This window comes from Microcaecilia unicolor, chromosome 2 (assembly GCF_901765095.1).
Source record: "Microcaecilia unicolor chromosome 2, aMicUni1.1, whole genome shotgun sequence".
Lineage (NCBI taxonomy): Eukaryota > Metazoa > Chordata > Amphibia > Gymnophiona > Siphonopidae > Microcaecilia > Microcaecilia unicolor.
Window position 1 is genome coordinate 269,482,861 of NC_044032.1, and position 13,917 is coordinate 269,496,777.

The 13,917-nt window shown below is 44.5% G+C and overlaps 1 protein-coding gene across 6 annotated transcripts in view; it reads right to left on the reverse strand.

Moving 5' to 3' along the window:
* The window catches only part of ELAVL2 (ELAV like RNA binding protein 2), a 520,063-nt gene that overhangs the window by 100,967 nt on the left and 405,179 nt on the right, over positions 1–13,917 (reverse strand). The gene's annotated exons all lie outside the window — the stretch shown is intronic.

The following is a 13,917-nucleotide window of genomic DNA, read 5'->3' on the forward strand; positions in this document are numbered from 1 at the left end:
CAAAATAGATGCGGTGCTCATCTCCACAGAAAACTACCTGACCTCCACACTCTCTCAACTTCCTCGTAAGCTAAGAGTGTGCCATAAGCATGGCACTTTTACAAAATCAAGGCAGAATTATGAATATAGCAATATACCAGGGATGAGGTCATGGTGGAAGATGGAATCTGGACAATGTTGCAGCAACTCAGTTTCATAATGCATCCTTATTCTAAAACTTGCAACCCACCCACATATCTAGACAGGTTCCAAATAAACATTCACAATCATAAAATCACTCTTAGTCACAAGAATCTCAGTATTAATTGTGGATCTCAAACCCAACTGGCTGGGTGTGCCCCGAGGACTGGGTTTGAGAGCCACACTGAACTAGGTTGACAGGAGCACCTCACAAACAAAATCACAAACACCTTTCTTAGAATTCAGAAGGGCACAGTACTATACAAGGATACCGATGCTGACTTAAGGGTGCAAGGCATATGGTGAAATTTGTTCTTACCTGTTAACTTCCTTTCCTTGAGACCTGCTAGGCCAGTGCAAACTGGTGGATTGTGCCCCCACCCCTCACCTCAACCAGCATGGAGCAGGAAAACAGCCAGCCATTTTACTATTTGTTAGGAGATTTACAAGGGTGTTTTGATTGCTTTTGTTACAAATGATTACTCTTGTATGCTAAATTAAAATTTTCCACTTTAGTACTCTGTTTGGAGTTGACATTTTGTCTGTTGGATTACTAAAAAAAAAAAAAAAACTACCACCACTGACCATCAAAATAAGAATTGATACAGTCCTGGAGCTTGCCAATATATCTTCACCAAAACTGAACTTATCAAGCATATTCTGAACTACTCCAAACAAGTCAACAAGTAACTGACAGACTTAGGCCTTCAACCTCTATCAGCGTAACTCAAGAATAGTAAATGCCCACTAAAGCCCTAAAACTGTTGGGTCTTCCAGGGCAACCATCATACTTCTATTCCCAGGATGTCATATGAACCCTTTGCAGATGCTCTGGAGTGAAGTCTAGAGGTCATCAGAGCTTTGGTAGTAGAAGTAGCTCAAACTTCAAAAGACTTGATTGTACTGGTTAGGGCAATACCAGTCTGATCATAAAAGAAGTGAATAGAGGATGCCAAACAATTAGATAATATGTGCTATGTTACTGGAATATTGATCGGTTGAGGTTGAAGCACAGTTGTATGGATCTGCTGATGGGACTCTCTCAGGTTATAAAGCAAGAGCTTGCATATAGTCCAGAATTATGGCACTGTCTTCTACCAGTATTAATGACATTTAGGAGAGAAGATAGGAAGTACTATTTCTTCAATGTGGAAAAAAGGGAAACCCGAGGGCAGTGCAGCCATAAAAGACACAAGGGAGATGAGGATGCAAAAATCATTCCCTGTCCATCATCTTTCCTGCAGTGTTTGTGGCGGGGGTGTGCCCAGGGTGTGATTCAAGCTTGGGATGCTCCTGGATGAAACTACCTTTGGCAGAAATTTCAGATGCATTTGTAGGACTACATTAAGATGAACAGTGTGTACAGCTCAAATGTAACTAATGCCTGAAGTTCACCAATTTGTAGCCAAAGTGGCTGCCACCATAAAGTACTTTCCATGCTGGAATCTTCGTCTTTCACGAACCAGTGCAAATGCCAGCTTAATGAGAGAAACCAGTATTACATTCAGATTCTACATGGATTTGGTTACAACAGAACACCAGGAAACTGGCACTAGATCTAACAGGACCTGATGAAATGATAGAACACCAACATGAACTTTCATACAAAACATCTCAATTTCTAGCTAGCAAAAATAGTACTGACTTTGGAGTACATTACCTGCAAACACTGAAAGGGGCCCTGGCCATTAGCATTACCAGCTAAACACCTTTAATTTCAAAGCATATGAGCATCTTGTGGAAGGCTTTCTTCTTGCCACTAAATATCTTGCATTGGAGTCCCAAGGAGGGAACTAGGCATTGCTCAATGTTTGCACATTTAGAGCTAGGGATTTGACACTGGAATGCAAGAAGATGTTCCAGTCCTGCAAAATATTTTGAGCCTGCACAGATTGCTGAGAGAAAATTAGTTCTGTTGAGATCAGTATGATGCTATGAGATTCACTGAACACTGCTTCCTTTGGACTCCTTCCTAACGGCATTTTTGTCTATGAACTCAAAATCACTCCATTTTCAATATGAGGCTTGAATTGCGTGCCAATCATGTGTGTCCTCCATTTATTTGAGCACTCTCACGCATGCTCGTAATGCTTGTCTGAATAGACATGCTTTTTAGCTGGTTGGCACAATTGTTAGCTGATTCTTTCGGTAAGTCACCATCTCTCTTTATTTATGCTTCTCGGTGATTTTGTCTTATACAGACATTGTTGTACTGGATTGCTCAGCTCCAGTGTATGTGCTTTCCCATTGTTTGTATGTACTATATACACATACACACACATATATAAATGTTAAATATCCCTTGTTAGATGTGAAAACTTACTGTTTGTTCATTATACATTTAACCTATATTCTGCCTTAGTAGCAAGTATATTTATATCACTCTATATTTATATATGGGAATAATTTATTTTCTATTTATATTTGTATATTAATTATTGTATATATTATCAAACATATAAACGGCGAGTGACCGACTCACTCGCAAATGCGCAGTAGAGACTTCCCTCTCTGTCCTGCCCCCGCGTCAATACGTGATGACGGGGGGGGGGGGGTGCGGGACAGAGAGGGAAACTGCGCCGGCGAGGTTGCTACCGCTCCCCCCCCCCACCCGGCCCGTGCCCTTTCTTGCCTTCTGAACTTACACATCCATTTGCCGAACGCAGCAACGCACATCAGCTGAGCTGCCCCTTCCTTCTCTGCCTGTGTCCCGCCCTCGCTGACGTTACGTCACAGGAGGGCGGGGCCACAGGCAGAGAAGGAAGGGCCCATGGCAGCTCAGCTGATGTGCCTTGCTGTGTTTGGCAAATGGATGTGTAAGTTCAGAAGGGAAGAGAGGGCCCGGGCCGGGTGGAGGGGTGGCGGAAGGAAAACCCCAACACCAGCCTGTTTTTACGGGCTCAACGGCTAGTATTTATATATTGGAATAATTTCTTTATTATTTTCTAGTTATACTTGTATGTTTTTAACTTCCTAGTCAGTGTAATTTCTCATTTTTGTTATTCATTTATATATTAACTGTTAATGTTTTATACATAATCTATATCATTTTTAATTACTACATTTTTGATTTGCATGTTTATATATATATTTTTTATTATAATTGACTCCTGAGGCAAGCACATTGTGCGCCAAAACATGAATTGCACAGAGACCTTTTTTTTGACCGCTTTTAATAAACCAATGGTTTGGAATTTCATTGGTCTACTCTACCCCATTTTGATTTTATTTCTCTGTTGTGACTGGGGTTTCTCCTCTTTTTCTTGCAATGTCTTGGTCCTGAGCAGAAAAAAATAGTATACTTCTGAGTTCAGTTCAGCGTTGTAAAGAGATTTATTTCCTTCGACATTCCCTACTATGTACAATTGTTATCTAAGTTAAAAAATTTATCATAAAGTTGAAAATATTCTTAAATTGAATGAGAATATTTTGAAGAACATGCAGTGAGAGAAGAGGCTCGACATCCAGCGGCCGATGAAGGCCTAACTTCCCCAAGACAGTGTCAGACTCTATGTCTATAGTCAGGGTAAGGGTCTATGTCCAGAGAAGTCATAGGGCTGGTAGAGTCAAGTGCAAAGGGGAGGAGCCCGAGACAAAGTTTGGCACCCAGTGACGAAGCAAGGCCTGACGCCCGGAGATTTTCTTCAGGAACCAGATACTTAAAAAAAAAAAAAAAAAAAAAAGCAGCTTGCCAAATGAGACATGGAAGCCAACTCAGCTGTCTGTTGCCCAAGCCAGATCTAACTGCTTTGCAGGGAGTGTCAAGAATTGGCTGGTGTGGCAGTACCCTAGAACTGGCTGAGCACAGGAGCTAAAAACTGTGGATGAGAACCAGAGCTAAATGGTGTAGCAGAATATGGATGGTGTGGCTGTACCCTATAACTGGCTGAGCACTGGAGCTAAAAAGTGTGGATGAGAACCAGAGCCAAATGTAGTAGAATATGGCTGTTTGCAGGATTGTGCACTACAGATAGCAAGCTGCAGAGTGGGGTGACCCAGTGACCTCTACATCTCTGCGGTCACTTTCAGCTGGTTGCTTAAACCAAAATCTGTTCGCCCCAAGCGCCTGGCAAAGGGGCGACATTAGATGTGTACAATATTTCTTCAAAATCTTTAACTGCTGCTCAAGTGTCAGTACTAAGGTTGGGTTTGTCGTTTGTACCACATGCAAATTACGATGCATTTGAGGCTCGTAGGGGTCTCTATAGATTTTTTCGCCTTCTTAGATTGAGGCTCTTTTTCCAGGATCAATCTACTACTGTTCCTGATGGGGAATTCCCTCTTCAGGGGAAGTTGCAGTCCTCATGGGTTCCTGGGGGTGTCCCAGATGCCTCGATTGTGGCCTTTGAACGGGTCGTGCTACGGGAACTTCAGCACCAGGAACGCATGATGCACCAGAGGATGGAGGGGTCCAATTTGAATAAGGCACAGAGAAAGGCACTGGCTGATTTGCGGGCAGACACCACCCTTGTCATCAAGCGTGCTGACAAGGGTGGTGCTGTTGTTGTGCAGGATAGATGTCTATACCTTCAGGAGGCATTTGAGCAGTTATCTAACACATCTCATTATCAACTACTGCCCAGTGATCCTACTCTACAAATAAAATCTAAAATTGCGAGACTGTTAGTTGAAGCTAATACAACTGGGACCATTTCTCATAAGGAATATAGGTATTTGTATAGGGAGCACTCTCGTGTTCCCTATATTTATTTCCTCCCGAAGATACATAAGTCCCTGACACGACCGCCTGGCCGTCCAATTGTTTCTGGGTATGGATCCTTGTTGGAGCCGCTGTCTGAATATGTGGATCACTATATAAAACCATGGGTGGAGGAAACTAGCTCATATGTTAAAGATACTACCCATTTGTTGAAGATTTTAGAGGATGTTAGCATTCCATCGGATAGACCAATACTTCTCGCCACCCTAGATGTGGTGGCGTTATATACTAATATCCCTCAGGATGAAGCATTGAAGATCATTGCTGAGTATTTGTCTCCACTATGTATCTCAGGAGAAAAAATACAGTTGCTTAACCACATGAGTGAGTTGGTCATCAAGAACAATTATTTCATGTTCGAAGGTCGGTATTTTCATCAGATTAAAGGGGTAGCGATGGGGGAAACTGTTGCCCCCTCTGTGGCGTGTCTTTACATGACCAGATTTGAAAATAGGTTCATCTATCCTTCCCCTTGGATGAGTAAAACTCTTATGTGGAAGAGATACATTGACGACATTCTCCTTATCTGGGATGGTACAGTTGAGGAGTTACAACAATTTGTAGCATATATTAATAATGCAGCTGGACATATGAGCTTTACTGTATCCTGGAATTATAACATCATAAATTTTTTGGATGTCTCCATCAAGATAGGAGGAGGAAGGATTGGCACTTCGATCTATAGAAAAGAAACAGATTGTAACATGATGCTCCATTATTCTAGTTTCCACCCTAGACATTTGCGCAATAATATTCCGGCAGGTCAAATGTTGCGGTTGAAGCGGATATGCTCTGAGAAAGTGGATTTCAGAAGGCAAGCGGCGGATATGTGTCAGCGGTTTAATCGACGTGGGTATCCTGACCGAGTTGTCCGCACAGCATATAACAGAGCATCTAATGCCGTCAGTGGCTTCTTCGTCCTAGTGTTCAGGAGAAAAAATCCTTAGTATGTGTTTTACCTTTTTCTAGGATGTCTAATAACATTAGGAAATTGATTTATAGACACTGGCACATTCTACAAGTGCATGCACCCTTTCAAGAATTTCCCTGTTTTGCATACAGCAGGGCACAAAATTTGGGGGAAATCCTCTCCAGACCTAGGGAGGAATCTCTGGAACATCCAGGACATTATAAATGTGGGGGGTGTTTGTACTGTAGATATGTGCAGGAGGGGGATACAATTAAGCCCCCCCACAATAAACAGGTATTTCACATGCATAAGAGAACAGATTGTAATTCTCAGGGAGTTGTATACTGCATATGGTGTCCGTGTGGGTTTTTTTATATTGGTCATACAACTAGAAAAATCAAGATTCGGATTGGGGAACATGTCAGTAACATTCATACATGTAAGCCTGAGGCTCCTTTATCTGGACACTGGCAGGAGTATAATCATCACATTCAGGATTTACGTTATACAGTGCTGCTTCATATTGAATTGACCAGAGGGGACAATTTAAGTGAAATTCTAGCCCAAAAGGAGCAGCGTCTGATATTTTCCTGGAACACTGTTCACCCTTCGGGATTGAACAGGGAGGTGGAGTGGCTTTGACTGGTGTTAAATTGACCCCCTGTGGTTTTACAATTGTCTCTGAGCTTTGATACTTATGTTTAAGGGCTGTAGGCTCGGGAGGGTTTAAGAAAGTTCTAAGAAAGTTGCTGTCACTTTAAGGGACGTTTTCAGCTGGTAAATGCTAAGGTCAGAGCTGCACTAATTCAGGTACTTAAGGAGCACGGGAGCGTGACGTCAGACACTCTCCGTGGAGTGAGGAAGGGTTCCAGAGGCGATCCTACCCGGGGGATTTATGATGCCTGTAAATTGGTTTAAAAGATTAGTATTGTGAGTTATTTTGTTCTAATACAGTGAGTTTGTTTGAAGCTTTGTGAGTGTATACTTCACCCTGTAAGTGTGGTATGTTTGTAAAAGAGTGTTTTCCTATTTTTAGTTTCCCTTTCTGATGAAGACTTTTGAAACTCGGCCAGAGTTAAAGGGAGCAGTTATTTTGATGGCAAGATTGGAATGGATGAATGATATGTGATTTTAATGAAGCACAAGCACGAGCACAATATACCCCAAGGGAAGTGAAATAATTATGTGAATATGGGTGTATATCGCATTGTGGGTTGGTTTTTGTAAGATATGTGGGGGAAGTGAGATCAGGGTGTCATGAATTAACATTTACCTCCTTTAGGTTCAAACAAATGTTGAATGGTATGTTTTATTATCCATGTATTAGATGGTAATAAGGAAAGCACCATAATCTATGGGTGGAGGTTTGAGCTCAAGTCTAGCAATATTTAATGTGAATAGTTTATGACCTATACATATGTATTATAAATATACGCATACACCGGTGATTAAGATCTACTTGGGCTCAGCTGTATGTACATACACAAATATCAGGAGGTGGAACATCATATGTGCAATGATGGTTCCATTGTGACACCACCACATATTCCTCTTGGGGATATAATGGGTGTAAACGGTATGGTCTGAGCACATTTAAAATAAATTAAAATAAAATAATTTAAAACACTTTATAGTATTTTTTTTAAAGTGCATACATAAAAATAAAAAAAGATAAATTATTTTGAACCCAAGTTTAATATAGTGAGTTTAAGGTTTAACTTGGTTTGTAGATTTGTTCTTCCTGATTTTTTGTGTGCTTAAACCATTAGCCTACCTCTACACTGAAGGAGCTCCATGAACAAAACTAGCTGCCCCATACAATGAAAAGGTACAAAAAAGCAATAGAAGCAAACTGACCCACAGATGCCACTGCAGATACCGTGGAGACTGGAGCTAGCAAGCACAAAGAGAGAGGAAAGCTAGCCCTTAGTACTGCAGTATAGGGATAACTTAGAAGATTAAATAGGAATGCCACTGTTGGGCAGACTTCTACAGTCTGTGCCCTGATCAAGGCTGAATATATTTGGATGGGCTAGAGTGGAGCTATTTTCTTAAATGACTTCAGAAATTTTAGAACATGGCTAGTGCCAGGCAGACTTCTATGGTCTATGCCGTAAAAATGGCAAGGATAAATCAAGATCAGGTATACACATCACTTCATACCATATGCAATGAGTTTATCTTATTGGGCAGAATGGGTAGACCATACAGGTATTTACCTGCCATCATCTACTATGCATGCTAAACAGAATCCTCCCATCTTTCTGGCTGAGTTCTTATATTTCCTCTCTAGTAATTGCTGCTCTGGATCTCAGAGGTGTGGCCAATCTCCTTTTCTTTCTCCAACCCTCCTTGTTATATCCATTGCCTGGCTAAGGCTTTAACAGCCCCACTGATGAGCTCTTCCTCACCTGTAGGCTAAGGGCCCTGAGACTACATGCTCCATGAGTCTCGGGCTCCTCCCCTTTGCACTTGACTCTACCAGCCCTATGACTTCTCATGCTGCCCATCTCCCCCCCACCCCCCAAAAAAAGAAACAGGCCTATGACACCTAGAAAAAGATCTAGGTGTCAGACAATACACTGAAATCTTTTGCCCCCTTTGCAGCGGCAGCCAAAAAAGCAAACAGGGTGCCAGGAATTATTAGGAAAGGGATGGTGAATAAGACCAAGAATACTATAAGCCTCTATAGTATGACCTCACCTTGAGTACTGCATTCAATTCTGGTCACCATATCGCAAAAAAATATATAGTGGAATTAAAAAAGGTACAAAGAGCGATCAAAATGATAAATGGAATGCCTCTCATATGAGGAAAGGCTCTTAGGCTTGGAAAAGACGGCTGAGGGGAGATATGATTGAGATCTACAAAATCCTGAATGGTGTAAGTGAATCGATTTTTTACTATTTCAGAAAGTACAAAGACTAGGAGACAATGAAGTTACATGGAAATTTTTAAAACAAATAGGAGGAAATATTTTTTCATTCAACGAATAAAGATGTGGTAACAGTAGTTAGGACATCTGGGTTTAACTTAGGTTTGGACAAGTACATGGAGGATTGATAGCATAGAATCTTGCTATTTGGATTTCTGCCTGGATTGTGACCTGGATTGGCCACTGTTGGAAACAGGATATTGGGCTGGATGGACCACTGGTTTGACCCAGTATGGCAATTATGTTCTCTCTCTTTATGTCAGTCGGGACTTTCCCCAGACAGCACTGCCAGTATTCTAGATGAGCATGTGTTTTCACATTTTCTTCTGTCTTTCCTTTAATTCTGGGTTCCTTGTACCCCTCTTCAGCAACCCTGACCAGCTGTGGCAGTCACAATTCAGTTAATTTTCTCGCCTGTTTAACAAAACATAGGATATTGAAAGTGCTGTGGAAGCTATGAACAGGTGCTGCTGTCTCTTAGCACATATTTCACCCCCCCCCCCCACCACCCTTATGTTTCTGTTTTGTAAAAGGAAGCCACCAGTATTGAGAGAAGAGGGCTGGGGGAATCGGCAGCATTGTGTGCATGGAGTTAAAGTGCCCACTATAGCTTCTTGTGTGCAAGTCACTTAACCCCTCAATCGTCCCTCAACTGCCCCAAGTACAGAAACTTTGAGAAAGTACCTGCATATAATAAAAATGTAACCTGCTTTGGTTGTACTACAGAAAGGAAGTATATTAAAATCCGTGACTGAGTCACTGCAGCCAATGCTGCTGGCTGGAAGATCCAGAAATGATTAGCGTGGAGCATTACCACTCCTGCCTGATCACCTACAGTAAAACAGCTTCTTTTTCTTGCTACTTTGTTATGTCTTAGGGCTTATGCTGCTCCTTCTTCTTGTAGGTGGGTGATGGGAGAAAGAGGAAGAGGGGGAGAGAAATGGGGATAAGTGAGAAATAGAAAATAAGCAAAGGAGAGGAAGATATTTGTAGACAAGAGCAATGAAAAAAATGGGGAACAACGATAAAGAGGTTATAGAAAGGAGAGAAAAAGGATAGAAGTGCCATCATTGACATCTTGACCACTCCCCTCAAGCACACAAGGCTCACGATATACTACTTGCTTCATTGATGTCAGTGGAAGACAATAAGAGGAAGGAGACTTATCAAGCTGTCTATACCTGCTGAGAAAGGGAAATTTGGGGAAGAAGGAGATATAGTGAATGGGAGTGTGTTGGTTTTGGGAAGGGTGAATGGGATGAGTTTCAGAAACAAAAAGGAAAAGTAGGGGGTGGCTGAGGCAAGTGCAACAGATGAGTGCTGCGGTAAGAAAAACAGGGTGTGGAGGCAAGAGGAGAGAGAACTAGGGCAAAGATATGGGGATTTGAGGACAAGGGGAGCATGGCAGAGGAGTGAGAGCCAATAGGTGGGGCAGGAGAAACAGGAAGTCATAAGAGGATGACTGGCAGGGGTAAGAGGATAGCATCAATTCTCAGGGGCGAGAACTGCCTACTTGGGGGACAGTGTAGTGATGAGAGAAGAGAATAAGATATTGCTGTGTTAGAATGGTCCAAGATCCTGTTTTATGAAAAGGATCTTACGTTGGAGGGAGACAGAAGGTACGAATCTCCCTGAACAATGTACAGAATGAAAAAAAAGTGTGTAGTATGGGGGAAAATAGTGGCAGTATGTATATATATATATATATATATATATACACACACACACATACTACCACTAGTTTCCCCATAGTACACATTTTTTTTCATTCTTGATATATATATATATACTTTTTTTGGGGGGGGGGGGGGGCGGGCGGAATTATATGTTGTGGCCATTGAGCCTTTGTTTTTTATGAGGGAGGGAGGATGATGTTAGGTTCATCGTTCCTACAAAAAGAGGGGGACGTATAAAATTTTAGTTCAGGGATACTACCTAAAAAGTTGAAACACTGATTTGGTGGAAATATCCAAGATGTGTCTAACACACTGCACACTGATAGTGAATGATACATACCTGTAGCAGGTGTTCTCCGAGGACAGCAGGCTGATTGTTCTCACGACTGGGTGACGTCCGCGGCAGCCCCCACCAACCGGAAGAAGCTTCGTGGGCGGTCCGCACGCAGGGCACGCCCACCGCGCATGCGCGGCAGTCTTCCCGCCCGTGCGCGACCGTTCCCGCCAGTTGAATGACAAGCAAAAATGATGAAAACGCAACTCCAAAGGGGAGGAGGGAGGGTAGGTGAGAACAATCAGCCTGCTGTCCTCGGAGAACACCTGCTACAGATATGTATCATTCACTTTCTCCGAGGACAAGCAGGCTGCTTGTTCTCACGACTGGGGTATCCCTAGCTCTCAGGCTCACTCAAAACAAGAACCCAGGTCAATTGAACCTCGCAACGGCGAGGATACAACAGAAAATTGACCTACGAAGAACAACTGAGAGTGCAGCCTGACCAGAATAAATGCGGGTCCTGGAGGGTGGAGTTGGATTTACACCCCAAACAGATTCTGCAGCACCGACTGCCCGAACCGACTGTCGCGTCGGGTATCCTGCTGGAGGCAGTAATGTGATGTGAATGTGTGGACAGATGACCACGTCGCAGCCTTGCAAATCTCTTCAATAGTGGCTGACTTCAAGTGGGCCACTGACGCTGCCATGGCTCTAACACTATGAGCCGTGACATGACCCTCAAGAGCCAGCCCAGCCTGGGCGTAAGTGAACGAAATGCAATCTGCTAGCCAATTGGAGATGGTGCGTTTCCCGACAGCGACCCCTAGCCTGTTAGGGTCGAAAGAAACAAACAATTGGGCGGACTGTCTGTGGGGCTGTGTCCGCTCCAAGTAGAAGGCCAATGCTCTCTTGCAGTCCAATGTGTGCAACTGACGTTCAGCAGGGCGGGTATGAGGCCTGGGGAAGAATGTTGGCAAGACAATTGACTGGTTAAGATGGAACTCCGACACCACCTTCGGCAGGAACTTTGGGTGGGTGCGGAGCACTACTCTGTTGTGATGAAATTTGGTATACGGAGCATGAGCTACCAGGGCTTGAAGCTCACTGACCCTACGAGCTGAAGTAACTGCCACCAAGAAAATGACCTTCCAGGTCAAGTACTTCAGATGGCAGGTATTCAGTGGCTCAAAAGGAGGTTTCATCAGCTGGGTGAGGACGACGTTGAGATCCCATGACACTGTAGGAGGCTTGACAGGGGGCTTTGACAAAAGCAAGCCTCTCATGAATCGAACGACTAAAGGCTCTCCAGAGATGGCTTTACCTTCCACACGATAATGGTAAGCACTAATCGCACTAAGGTGATTCCTTACTGAGTTGGTCTTGAGGCCAGACTCTGATAAGTGCAGAAGGTATTCAAGCAGGTTCTGTGCAGGGCAAGAACGAGGTTCTAGGGCCTTGCTCTCACACCAAACGACAAACCTCCTCCACTTGAAAAAGTAACTCTTTTTAGTGGAATCCTTTCTAGAGGCAAGCAAGACACGGGAGACACCCTCAGACAGACCCAATGCAGTGAAGTCTACGCCCTCAACATCCAGGCCGTGAGAGCCAGGGACTGAAGGTTGGGGTGCAGCAACGCTCCGTCGTTCTGCGAAATGAGAGTCGGAAAACACTCCAATCTTCACGGTTCTTCGGAGGACAACTCCAGAAGAAGAGGGAACCAGATCTGACGGGGCCAAAAGGGCGCTATCAGAATCATGGTGCCATGGTCTTGCTTGAGCTTCAGTAAGGTCTTCCCCACCAAAGGTATGGGAGGATAAGCATACAGGAGGCCGGTCCCCCAATGAAGGAGAAAGGCGTCCGACGCTAGCCTGCCATGTGCCTGAAGTCTGGAACAGAACAGAGGCAGCTTGTGGTTGGTCTGAGAAGCGAAAAGGTCCACCGAGGGGGTGCCCCACTCTCGGAAGATCTTGCGTACCACTCTGGAATGAAGCGACTACTCGTGCGGTTGCATGACTCTGCTCAGCCTGTCGGCCAGACTGTTGTTTACACCTGCCAGGTATGTGGCTTGGAGGAGCATGCCGAACTGGCAAGCCCAACGCCACATCCCGACGGCTTCCTGACACAAGGGGCGAGATCTGGTGCCCCCCTGGTTGTTGGTGTAATACATTGCAACCTAATTGTCTGTCCGAATTTGGATAATTTGGCAGGACAGCCGATCTCTGAAAGCCTTCAGTGCGTTCCAGATCGCTCGGAGCTCCAGGAGGTTGATCTGCAGATCCTTTTCCTGGAGGGACCACAGACCCTGGGTGTGGAGCCCATCGACATGAGCTCCCCCACCCCAGGCGAGATGCATCAGTCAGCACTTTCGTGGGCTGTGGAATTTGGAATGGACGTCCCAGGGTCAAATTGGTCCGAATGGCCCACCAGAGCAGTGAAGTGTGGCAACTGGTGGAGAGGCGGATGACATCCTCTAGATTCCCGGTGGCTTGGAACCACTGGGAAGCTAGGGTCCATTAAGCAGATCTCATGTGAAGACGAGCCATGGGAGTCACATGGACTGTGGAGGCCATATGACCCAGAAGTCTCAACATCTGCCGAGCTGTGATCTGCTGAGACGCTCTGGTCCGTGAAGCCAGGGACAGGAGGTTGGTGGCCCTCGCTTCGGGAAGGAAGGCCTGAGCCGTCTGGGTATTCAGCAGAGCTCCTATGAATTCCAGAGACTGGGTTGGCTGGAGATGGGACTTTGGGTAATTTATCACAAACCCCAGCAGCTCCAGGAGTTGAATAGTGCACTGCATGGACCGGAGGGCTCCTGCCTCCGAGGTGTTCTTGACCAGCCAATCGTCGAGATATGGGAACACGTGCACTCCCAGCTTGCGTAGATACGCCGCCACCACCACGAGGCACTTTGTAAACACCCGTGGGGCAGAGGCGAGCCCAAAGGGCAGCACACAATCCTGAAAGTGCCGTGCGCCCAGGCGGAATCTGAGATACTGTCTGTGAGCTGGCAGTATCGGGATGTGAGTGTATGCGTCCTTTAAATCCAGGGAACATAGCCAATCGTTTTTCTGAATCATTGGCAGAAGGGTGCCCAAGGAAAGCATCCTGAACTTTTCTTTGACCAGGAATTTGTTCAGGCCTCTCAGGTCTAGGATGGGGCGCATCCCCCCTGTTTTCTTTTCCACAAGGAAGTACCTGGAATAGAATCCCTGCCCTTCC